We start from the raw sequence: 12,488 nt of genomic DNA on the forward strand, positions 1-12,488 counted from the left end.
CAAAGGGTTTTACCCATTCTACGTCTATGGGAAAATGCGTTGGTACGTATGACCCCTGATTTCGTAATTACCTATAGACCCGGTACACAACAATTTAAGGCAGACGCCCTATCACGTCTCCAAAACACCACAACACTATCAGATACAAGACAGATAACACCGATTCCGATGATTCCGCCAGAAACAATTATAGGTAGTTGCTCGGAAGAGCTCCCATTCCTGGACACATTAAAACAAGAACTGCAGAAGGAAAATATGTAACAATGGTTAGCACATCCAATCCAATCAATTTCTGACAATCTATTTTATCATGATCAGGCTTTGTTTATCCCTAAGAATCTGAGAGAGCTTGTTGTGTAGCCATTTTAGTTATAGCTTCATTCATGTTATTTTAGCAAACTAGGCCTGCTGCTGTGCACTTTAACCTAGACATATTTTATTCAGCTTTGTTTTATTATTTAAACAATAGCCACATTTGCAGTTTTGTTTTATTTTCTATATCTAGCTGTTCTTTGCCTAGGCCAGCACTGCTTTCTCAAACAAGACATTTCTTTCACTATGTGCTTTTCTCAAGGCTGCAGTAAGATAGGTTGCCGACAAAAGTGGTACGCTTTGTCTCTAATGTTCACAAAAACATACACACTCTTACATGGGGATCCTTTCTTGGAACACCAGCTGTTTTATTATAAAAACACTCCTTTGACCCATGTACGTTAGAGGGAGATTCCAGCCAGATGACTACGACTATATGCTGATTGCTGAGTGCTTCACTGCAGCTGCTTATGTAGACTACAGGCCTCTTGCTCAGGTACGAGGGATGATGTCTTCCCAGGGGAAGCTGAAGGGCAGAATTAGAGCTTCACATTCTGTGCTCTAACATAGCCTACGTAGGAGCTATTTTTAATGACTCTAGAGACAATATGGTAGCTTTTACTTTTACGTTTCACTCTCATTGTCACAATTTTAATCCTGTCAGCTTCATTGACCTAGGTATTGCAGTTCATGCTTTATTATCTAAGATGCAGTTACTTCAATAAAACCTTATTGAACTATATTCTACCTCTGATTGTCCTTGCATATGTGAGACTAATGTAACTGAGAGAAACGGATGAGATCTGAGTGACCACGATTTCCCTAAGGAGTCAATTATGTCATGTGCTCGGTTTTCCTATCATCCCTACTCTTGGCTGGAGATGAGGCACTGCTAGTTAGCCGGAGCAAAACCCGGATTAGGTTGACAGGTGTCACTTGTAGTGGGTTCAGACTCAGTCCCCCACAGTGCAAGTGATTCTGCCACCCAAATCCAGTATTCTCATTAGAATAATGAGAGCCTAAGTGACATGGCACCGCCGTTTGGTCAGGCACTAATTTTCGGGTCCTCCTGAGTATCTCTGTCTCACTACATACAAAGACACCTCAGTACTATATACGGAGACGTCCATGGTATTGAGGATTTTCCTCCTCAGCTAAGTAGGGAGTACCAAGCTAATGCTGTAGGTTGTTCAAGCTTAAACTTTAAAAGGATAATCCCCATTTGGTGTGCTTATCTCTGAACAAAAATGTACCATTCAACATGGCAAATCCGCAACAGGGGGCAAGTGCAGTCAATGTGGGGCCACCCCTTGCTGCACATTTATCAGCACATGGCCTAACGGCCCAGTGGGGTCCTGTTACATTTGTTGTTTAGGCTCATTCAGCCTACAGAACAGACATTTTCTATTCTTGGGTCACACTTCCAGCAGCTGATGGGAACACAAACACATTTCATCACTCAATCTTATCAAGAACATAATAATTGGCTTGATGGAGCACTACCCCATACAATCCTACATGTTAGGTTAGGTTCTCTAAGTAATGATGGTCCTACCTGGCCTTTATTGGTCACATATACACCACACCCTTGATGGTAGCTGAAGTCTGTCGCTTATATGCTGAGCTTACAGAAATATACAGACGATTAGTACAGTTTGTAATGCAAACATTAAATACAAACCCAGTTCGTGCTACCCAGGCTCAACCACATGCAGTAACGCCAGGCATTAATCCTGTGACTGTACATTGGATCATGGGTAAAGTACCCGCCAAATGAGAAGAGATTCCGTTTTGGTTAGCTCAAAAAATAAATGCACTGGAAGCAATATTTACCCATACGGGACCACAGGATGTGCTTGCCATCTGGTATGGTTCCCACAGTAGATAACTGCAATACAAGGGGCACAATATTTGCCACGCTCTATACTAATCGCACACGGTGCACCAACACTTTCCAATTTACCGGAAGTGATAAAACAAATTCAAGAAGAATACGGGGCTGCCCCGGCCCTGGACTTGGGGATGCAACTTATGGGCAATTTTGCCACAGTATCTTCAATTATATTAAGTAACCTTAAAGGGGAAGCAGTTGCACTAGCAGTACGCATGCGGCTCTGGGATGTTCCTCCACAGGATCAAGAACGTGAGCTGCCAAAGATTAGCGCGGAGACCTACTCTAGTATTGGTCGAGATAGTATGGGGGCCAGACCTAAAAAAAACACAATTTCACGGTAAATCTAATAAAGAGTCTACCAAGCAAGCTCCTGAGGGTTCTAAGAAATGCTGGGATAAAAAACAACAAACACCTAAAAAAGAAAGGGCAGAGTCTCTGCATACAGAGACCCCACTGAATAGATATAATCTCAGAAAAAGAGATAATATAAAAATGCCTGACAGATATCAATATACTGATAAACACCAATCTCATTCCTTTCAGGACTCACTGGAAAAATGCAATGAGAGTGGTGGGCGGTCAGAGCAAAGATCTGAGTATGTGAAACCGAGACAGGAATCACAAACGTTTCTGTTAAAAAAGAAGAGAAACTTCCCCAACAAAAACCCCAATTCAAAAAGAAGAAAGTGGCAGCAGTTGCAATTCATCATACCACACAAGAAGAGGGTTCTAATGAAGAACAAGAAATGGGCACTAGTGCTACTAGACAGCGCGGCAGTGGTCACAGTAGTTCGCCGGAATCTTGAAGAGCATCTGGAGGTGAAAGCAACTGATGACTTCTTACAAGTTGAACCTGCGGACATGCGTGCCTCTATGCCTGATAGGGTGTACAAAGTAACATTACAGTTAGAAGGAGACAATGAATGCACAATTGACGCAATCTTTTGGGACTGCATCGTAAATATATATGATATTCTACTGGCCAAAAGGGATTCGTCAACTGAATGTGTCTGTACTTGCCCATATGGGGAAGATGTTATCAAACCTTCTTCCTAGTCTCTTGTGCCCGATGAGCTCGCAGAATCCTACGCCACTGATTGGGCATTGGCGCAGGCACCCGCGTTATATCGCAACCACGTAGGATGTGATAAAGATTGCCCCTATCATGTAATTCCAAATATGAATCAACCCCAACTTCCACCACAGTATCCAATAAAACATGATGCTTAAGCACCTGTGAGGGAAATCCTCACACAACTAGAGTACCAGGGCGTAATCGAATCCTGCGTCTCACCAATAAATAATCCTTTACTCCCAGTAGCTAAACCGGACCATTTGTACAGAATAGTCTTAGACTACAGATATTTAAACAGTCATGCACGCATATATGCAATATAAAACTCACACAGCACAGCACTTATGAACAACATAGTGTGCCAAAAATACAAAACAACACTGGACATGTCCAATGGTTTCTTCTGCCAAAATATAGCGCCTGAGAGTAGAGACTTAACAAGTTTCAGTGCATTAGGCTCCCAGAAAAAATTCTGTAGTTTACCACAGGGATATAAGAACAGTCCAGGACTGTTCGCAGCTCGTGTGACTTCAATATTGAATGACACTGACGCTGAAGTATTGTCCTATGTAGATGATAGCTATCTCACGGATGATGAATTACTGCAACATTTAAGACGGGTAGCCCACATTGTTGTAGGATTTGCCGAATTTGGCTATAAATTTTACTTTGAAAAAACAAAAATAGCCTTCCTTAGCATCCTGTTTTTGGGATATGAGCTATCAAATGAAGGATAGAGCTTAGCACCACAATTCTTGGAAAACTGTGCACAGTTGCAACCTCCAAATACCATTAAAAAACTCCACTCCCTATTGGGTTTCCTATATTTTGGCAGAACATACATTACAGACTACGCATCATGTATAAAACCCTTATATGACTTAATATGTCCTGACTTTTCCAGTAAATTTTGGACAGTCGAACATACGCATTCTCAGAGCTTTGTAAACAGACATGCTTGCAGCACAATACCTACACACAAGGGGCAATAAAAAACATCTGGTCATCAGAGTAATTGCTAGTGCCATTGGTTTCACCTATGTAACTTTCAATAAGGGTGAGACAGTCCCGATTGCATACAAATCACATTTGAACTCTACAGCAGAGCAACGCTTTGCTCCCACTGAGAAAATTCTCACTGCTGTTCAGGTGGCTGTCATTAAAGAAAGACCACTGGCCCAGGGGAAATGCATTATTGTCGTATCTCCAATTCCAGCCCTTGAGGCTGTTACCAAAGCCAGCATTCCAAACGCTAAAGCATTACATCCACGTTGGATTCAATGGGCAATGTCTCTGACAGCTACTGATGTTGACTATGGCCCACATTTTGACTTTGGCGGTAAAAAACGCCTACTGCCGTGGTGGCAGCCACCAAAAGACCGTTGCTGCGGCTACCAGCTGTCTGCCGTATTATGACCACAGCCGGATTTCAGCCACAAGAATGACTGAAATCCAGCTGTGACCATGTTGGCAGATGGTGGTAAGGTGGCGCTGTTGCTACCAGCAGCACCTTGCCAGTAGACCACTGCCAGCCATATTATGACCAGTAATACAGCCTGGCGGTGTTCTGCTGGCAGGCCCTGCTGGTGGCAGCTGCACCTCGTCCTGTCTCCTGCCGGATGACCCCCTGAATACAGATAAGTCGGGGTGGAGGGGTGGGGGTGTTGTGTGTGTTTATGTTGGAGTGTGTGAAAGTTTGTGTGTGCGTGGATGCGGGTGTGTGTTGCGTGTTGAATGCATGTGTGCATGTATGGAAGTGTGAGTGTGTTTATGCTGTGTTCTGTGAATACGTGTCTGTGTGTATGTTTGAATGTGTGTGCGGATGTGTGTGTGAATGGATGTATGCATGCGTAGAAGCATGTGGGAATGGGTGTGTGTGTGCGTGTGTGTGAAGGGGGAGGTGTAAATGTATGGGGGTGGGGGGCTTTGGAGAGGTAGTGGGGGGGAGAGGGGGAACCTGGAGAGGATAGTGGGGAGACCCCGATCAGTGACAGGGAAGGAATTCCCTGTCACTGATACAGCCTACTTACATGGTTTTCGTGGCGTTACAAACGCAACAGAAACCATGGCAGTTGGGGGGGTCATAATCCCGCAGGTGGAACAGTGACGGCCGCCGAGCTGGAGATAGATATCTCCAATCCGGCAGCTGTTACTGCCGTGGCTGTTGGAGTGGTACACTGGCGAGTTGCCTTCAGCCAACCCGCCAATGTCATAATATGGTGGTACGTACCACCAGCCTGTTGGCAGTACTTACTGCCATATTAACACCGACCGCCGGGGTCATAATGACCCCCTATATCTTCGAACCAAAGTTACAAACTCAAGAATTTTTGTAATGTGAACTAGAATATCCAGTTCCGGCAAATACATTGCCTATTGATCAGTATCAAAGAGTCATTTACACCGATGGCTCAGCACAACCTGCAATAGGCACAAAGCATCAACACTCTGCTGCTTGCGCAATTGTAAGTGGCCATATGAAGGATAATAAGTTTTATCCACAACATACTTTCACGCAAACCCTAGGGGATTGCACTGAACAGCTAGCAGAGCCAAAGGCTCTAGTGATGGCACTGGAACATATGCATCCTGTACAGCTAACATTGATTGTTTGTAATTCATACTATTATGTCCAGTCCTTCAATGAATACCTACATTACTGGCGCCAGAATGGGTTCAGAGATTCTAAAGGCAAAGCCATGAAACACAGGCTTCTATGGGGGAAAGTAGCGGATCTGAAGGAAACACTAGCAAACGTCCATGTTGTACATACACTTGGACACCAGAGCGTTGGAATACACGTTGCTGGGAATACACTGGCTGATGAAACAGCCAAATCAGCAGTAGCCACAGCTGCTGTTGCTGCAGTAACTCGTTCTAGAACAAAACCGGATGATGATATATGAGTTGCCGTGAAAGCCACAGCTGAAAGAACACCTTTTCCAAAAGCATATCCCGCTAAATATTCCTACCAAATGGGAGGGTTCCTTGACGCAGAAGTAAAAATAACAGGGGTGGGAGTTTAAGTACTTCCCAATAAAGACCAGAGTTGATTAAAGCAGCACATGAGGGGGTTGCATCTGCCCATGCTGGTGTGGCAGCTACAAGATCATTATTGCAAGCACGTTATTGATGGCCAGGTCTATACAAACAGACCACACAGTATGTACTTTGTTGTGACATCTGCCAACAAATTAAGGGCTCCACCTTCAAATGCCCACTGCAGACACCCCTCCTAATTTCCCACAAAACATTCCAATGTGTGTACTTGGACCATTGTGGTCCCCTAACACCGGACAGTGCATACAAATACATCTTAGTCGCTGTTGACTCTTGCTCTAGATTTCTATGGGTGCGGTCACAACGCTCGTCTGACGCTCAGACTATTTTTAAAGATTTGCAAGTCTTTATTAGCATATATGCAGTTGCGACTTTCAACTTGGACCAGGGTCCTGCTTTTGCCTCAAGGACATTCAGGGATGCCATGGCTTTGTTAGGGGTCCAACTCAATTACTCGTCTCCATTTCATCCTGAGGGAAACAGTGTTGTGGAGCAACAAAACTGTGATTTAAAGCAATACTTAAGAGCCAGAGTATTAGGTATGGGTCGTAGTTGGCTTAATCACCTGTATGGAGTCCAGAGAGCACTTAATAATCTGCCTAGAAGGTCCCTGGAGGTCGTAATGCATACAAGTGCCTGTTTGGAACTTGAATGTATGTTCCAGATCTTGGAGTGGAGGCGGCAGAAACACCTTTTGACATAAATGAACGTGTCACTGTCTTGCAGGAATTACAACAGTTCTTTGACAATAACGCTTCTGCCAGTGCTGCCTACGCAGGAATTAAGGATATACCAATAACATCTAACATCTCGATTCCAAAGGTTGGGGATCTAGTACGTGCAAAAGTTGCTGTACAAAAGTTGCTGTGAAAAACGAGTTATATCCTTCTTTTCGTGCACCGGTCCAAGTCCTGGGAATACACGGTACCAGAACTGTCATTCTACCACAGTTACCTGGTGATAAAGAAAATCGCTTTATATCTATTGACAATGTCAAGTTACACCATGTGGCAGATCCTGCACAGCAGACCAAGAGGAGCAGCCAGTAGTTCCCGAATCCCTCTCACTACTGGCCGAGATGTCCCTCTGCAAGTCTTGAGCAGCAACGCTGACAACTCTCCAAGCTTGGGCAGGGTGGAAAATGATCCTGCATTAATTCCACTAACATCTGGTACAACAAACAATACAGAAATTACTGATCGATTTGACACAACTTCTACACAGACGGAGGGAATTATTTACTGTAAACCACTGCAGGAGGCCCCTACTAGTTCTCATCCTTCAAATACGGCTCCAGCTTTTGCACAAACTGCTTCTAGATTCTTTGCCGACATCAATGGCACCTTCTCGGACTCATTTGCCTCTTCTACATCTGAACTGCCAAAAACACGTAAGCTGATAAACTGGCTTAAAACGAATTACTTTATTTTCCCATGGAACTATCTGTGGCTTTCTTTGACTATATTAGCTTTCCTCCTTTGGATTGGCTTTGTTATTACTTTCTTTCTATTAATACATGTTCATTACCTTCCTGAAAGATCAACAGTTGAACTGGTGGATGAGATCCTAAAACCCCATTTTTCTTCTCACAAGGTCTGCAGAGACTTGTATATCGTAAACATTTATGCTATATCAATTCCTGATGGGACTGTTTGGGATAAAGTCACATTTGATATATACAGACCAACGGAGGTCAATCAAATACCATATGTGCTTAAACTTTCCATGATTGATGTAATAATACCAGGAGTTGTTTCTGTGATGACTGAATTGAAGATATTTTACTGTATTTGAAAGTAAGGATGTTTATCAGTCTAAAGAGAATTATGTGACATGTTTTGCTATAATTATTATGGACACTATTTCATTCACAGAGCAAGTACCCCAAAAACTATTTTTAATTACACACAATGAGAACCTTGTCCAACTCTACCACAAGGGAGTTCTAAAACATATTCTGAGAAATTTGCATATTTTTCTGGGCACAATGTTAAAAAGGCTGAGTCATAATATTTTAAATTGCCATTGATGGAAAATGTACATATATTTTTGACAGATACGAAATTCATTTATTCGGATTCCTTTGTTTCCCTGATGGCTATAGAAGACTATGAATATTGGTTGAAGTTGACTGACTTAAAAAGTGTGTGGGGAACAAAAAATTGGCAAATAAGGGCAACCTATGCCAGCAATGGTTGAAGAGTTCCTCACTATGTACTATGAGCGAAAACCTCAGTCTCCTGTCTAATAACACTGACTTACAGGATTTCCTGTTAGGCCCCAGAAATCAACTCAGAAAGTGCTTCTTATATGCAGTCTATAATGAAATTTGGAAGCTTTCACAACAAGAATCTGCTGCCCTTTTGAGGCAAATTGATCAGGAAAGTTTACAGAAGGCATTAGCTGTTGTAGATAATGGGAATAATACCCTGTCTGACCGGTTATACACCTTAAACAACATTGTTTCTTCTGCAATAGACAATACAAAGTGACATGTCTTCTTTACACCATGGACAGAGTCAACTAAGGTCCATTATGCAGTTAGGTTGGACGCTACAAACACTGAAGGCAGGTCGTGTTCCCTGGCAACACGTTAGCGCAAGGGAAATATTTTCCACATTTAATTTAACGCAACAACAACAACTAATGGCTAAGCAAGAATCAGCTTATGTCATGTTAAATATTGAAAAATTAGGAAAATTGCCTTTTACTGTGGCTGAAATACCATCTGCTGAGTGTGGAGTACACAAGTCATTAATCTGCCTATTTCAACATTTCAATTCACATCCTGCTTAAAACACATTCTAGTAGGCAGATGTGAAAGGCTAGGAGATAGTTACATCCATGAGGTGTGGGAGCTACCCTTCACATACAAATGTCTCAGTGGCATAAAAGAGGTCTTTCTTAGTGGTAGTGAATGCAAGACATCTGTCAGCCATTCAATGGTTTGTAAACAACTGTCCTTGCACAGGACGTGCAACACTTCGGTAGCGAACTTGGCTTGTTTTCTGAAGGGAGTCCCAGTCCCCTTGATTAGACCTGCATTCCAGGTGCTCTCGAATGGCAGCTATGTCCTCCTCAATAGTGAAAACTGTTGTGGGATGTCAGCTGGAATAGTTTATGTTGTTTCGGTCTCTAAGAATGTTACATGCTGCAAGAATGTACTTTTTCCTCCTACAAGACAGAGGGAAGTAGCTGAGATTTGGCCCCATATCGCTACTTCAAATGTGAATTTTGACAAGTTGAGATGACTCAAGGCTTTATTGTTTCAAAAACATGTGGTGCTGACATCTGCACGCGAGCACTATGCGCTTCAGGTTGCAAGGTTATCAGCAGAGATACAGTCCCTTTTAAGTACCAACTTTCCGAGACACTTTGGTGAGCTCGGGTGACGAATATTTAATGTTTCCAGTACTACTGGAATCACAATTTTTTTTAAGGCTGTTGATTCTGATTTCGTTCACACTTTCTCCTCTATATTCGTCTTAATACCTCCAGCCATCCACTCAATATTCTCCAGTATTTTTCCGAGGATTTCCAATAACTTTGGCTATAATAGGTGGTATTTTGCTATTGCTACTTTTTCTGCGCAATGGCTGTCCTGCCGCAACAAGCAGGACTGAAAGCGCATCCACCAGCGCAGCTGTGTCGTGAACGCATGATGCAGTACTTTGGAGCATCAATCCGTGAGCAATTGGAGTGTGACTGGTCTCTGTCATTCAGACCATTTTTTCATTGTGTGCAGCCTGTGTTTAGGTGCCTCTGGTGCTCGTTTGAACATGCACTAAAAGTTTGTCTTTCTACACAGTGCTTGCTTTCATTGGATGCTGATCTGTTGATATTGTTGCTGAGGGCTCCTTACCAGACATGCACGTTGAGGGTGCGTTTGCTACAGGAAGCTGCTTATGAGTTGCCCTTTGTGGATTATGCAGCTGTAAACTTATTGTTGGGCACACCACGGTGATCTTTAACCTAGACATATTTTATTCAGCTTCGTTTTATTATTTTAACAATAGCCACATTTGTGGTTGATTTATTTTCTCTATCTAGCTGTTCTTTGCCTCGGCCAGCACTGCATTCTAAAACAAGACATTCCGTTCACTCTGTGCTTTTCTCATGGTTGCAGTAAGATAGGTTGCCGGCAAAAGTGGTACGCTTTGTCTCTAATGTTCAGAGAAACATACACACTTGGAACATTAACTTTATTATTATAAAAACACAAATTTGACCCATGTACATTAGAGGGAGATTCCAGCCAGATGACCATGACTGTATGGTGATTGCTGAGTTCTTAGCTGCAGCTGCTTATGTAGACTACAGGCCTCTTGCTCAGGTATGAGGAATGATGTCTTCCCAGGGGAATCTGAAGGGCAGAATTAGAGCTTAATATGCTGTGCTCTAGCATAGCCTAGGTAGGAGCTATTTTTAATGATTCTAGTGACAATATGGTAGCGTTATTTTTATGTTTCACTTTCCTTATCCAATTTTAATTCTGTCATGCTTCATCATCCTAGTTATTGCAATTCATTCTTTATTATCTAAGATGCAGTTACTTCAATAAAACCTTATTGAACTATATTTTGCCTCTGATTTTCCTTGCATATTTGAGACTAATGTAAGTGAGAGAAACGGATGAGATCTGAGTGACCACGATTTCCCTGAAGAGTCAATTGTGTCATGCGCTCGGTTGCCCTATCATCCCTACTCTTGGGTGGAGATGAGGCACTGCTAGTTAGCCAGAGCAAAACCCGTATTAGGCTGACAGGTGTCACCTGCAGTGGGTTCAGACTCAGTCCCCCACAGTGCAAGTGATTCTTCCACCCAAATCCAGTAGTCTCATTAGGATAATGAGAACCTACATGAGAAGCTGGTTATTCAGTGGTGTAATTTGTCCTCCTTGAGTGGATATCCGGGAGAGCATAAGACTAAGGACTTGTGCACATGACGGTTCTGGTGGGATTCCCTAGATGCAGACGTAAAGGAGTTTATATGAACATGTCCCGTACGTGCTTGTAACAAACTTTCACACACCACCCCCATAGGAAAACTCATTCCTCTACCATTACTGCCAGCTCCATGGCATACTATTAGTATGGATTTTGTAACTGAGCTACAGAAAGATAAGGGGAATACACGTATACTAGTGGTAGTAGTTTTATTCTCAAAAATGTCCCATTTCATTCCTCCCACTGAAATCCCATCTGCTAGAACTAGTTGAATCTTTTATAATGCATACTGTCCATCTTAATAGCCTGCCAACTGTAATTATCTCTGATCGAGATGCACAATTTGGAGCATATTTATACTCTGTTTACGCTGAAATAATGTCATTGTTTTGACACTATTTCAGCGCAAACGTAACTCCATATTTATTGGTTGATGCTAGACCCGTCTGGCGTCAAAATATTGGAGTTAAAGTCATTTTTTGCCTGCAGAAAACTACCTTGCGTCAATGAGATTCAGAGTAGGCGTTCCCCAGCAAAAAATGACTCTAAGGCCCTTGTGCCTTATTTATCCTCCTGTGCAAAAATTGTGCATTGGAGGGAGGAAGGCCTAAATAATGGCGTTAAGCTTGCTTAGCGCAATTATTTAATGCTTGGGTCAGGGCAGGTGTTAGGGGACCTGTGGGCTCATTTCCATGGTAGACCACCATGGAATGAGTCCACAGGTGCCCTCCCCAGGCCCCAGGGACACCCACACCAGAGGGACAGCGGAGGATGGGGGACCCCATCCCAGGTATGTACAGGTAAGTATTTTCCTTTTTTTGCTTAAATACCATAGGGGGCCCAGATATGGGACCCGTAAAGGGCACAGGGTGCAATAGTAATGCCCAGGGGACCCTTGTCCCCTGTACTGGCCATTGGGGTTGTGGGCATGACGTCATGGTAGGTTTAGCACCATTAAATGATGCTAATCTGGTTAGAGTAATCTTTTTTTACTCTAACCAGCCTAGCATCATTTTTTGGTGCTAAACACCCATCTCCCATACCGCCACTCCCACCCAGCTAACATACATTTTTTTTCACGCTAGCCTACCCTTTGCGCCAGATTGTGCCATTCCATAAATATGGCGCCCGGCTGGCGTCCTGGAATGGCACAAGCCAGCGCTATACTTTTTGATGCAAACCAACCTGCGTTATCGCAGGT

Source organism: Pleurodeles waltl, chromosome 5, assembly GCF_031143425.1.
Source record: "Pleurodeles waltl isolate 20211129_DDA chromosome 5, aPleWal1.hap1.20221129, whole genome shotgun sequence".
In the NCBI taxonomy this organism is placed as follows: domain Eukaryota; kingdom Metazoa; phylum Chordata; class Amphibia; order Caudata; family Salamandridae; genus Pleurodeles; species Pleurodeles waltl.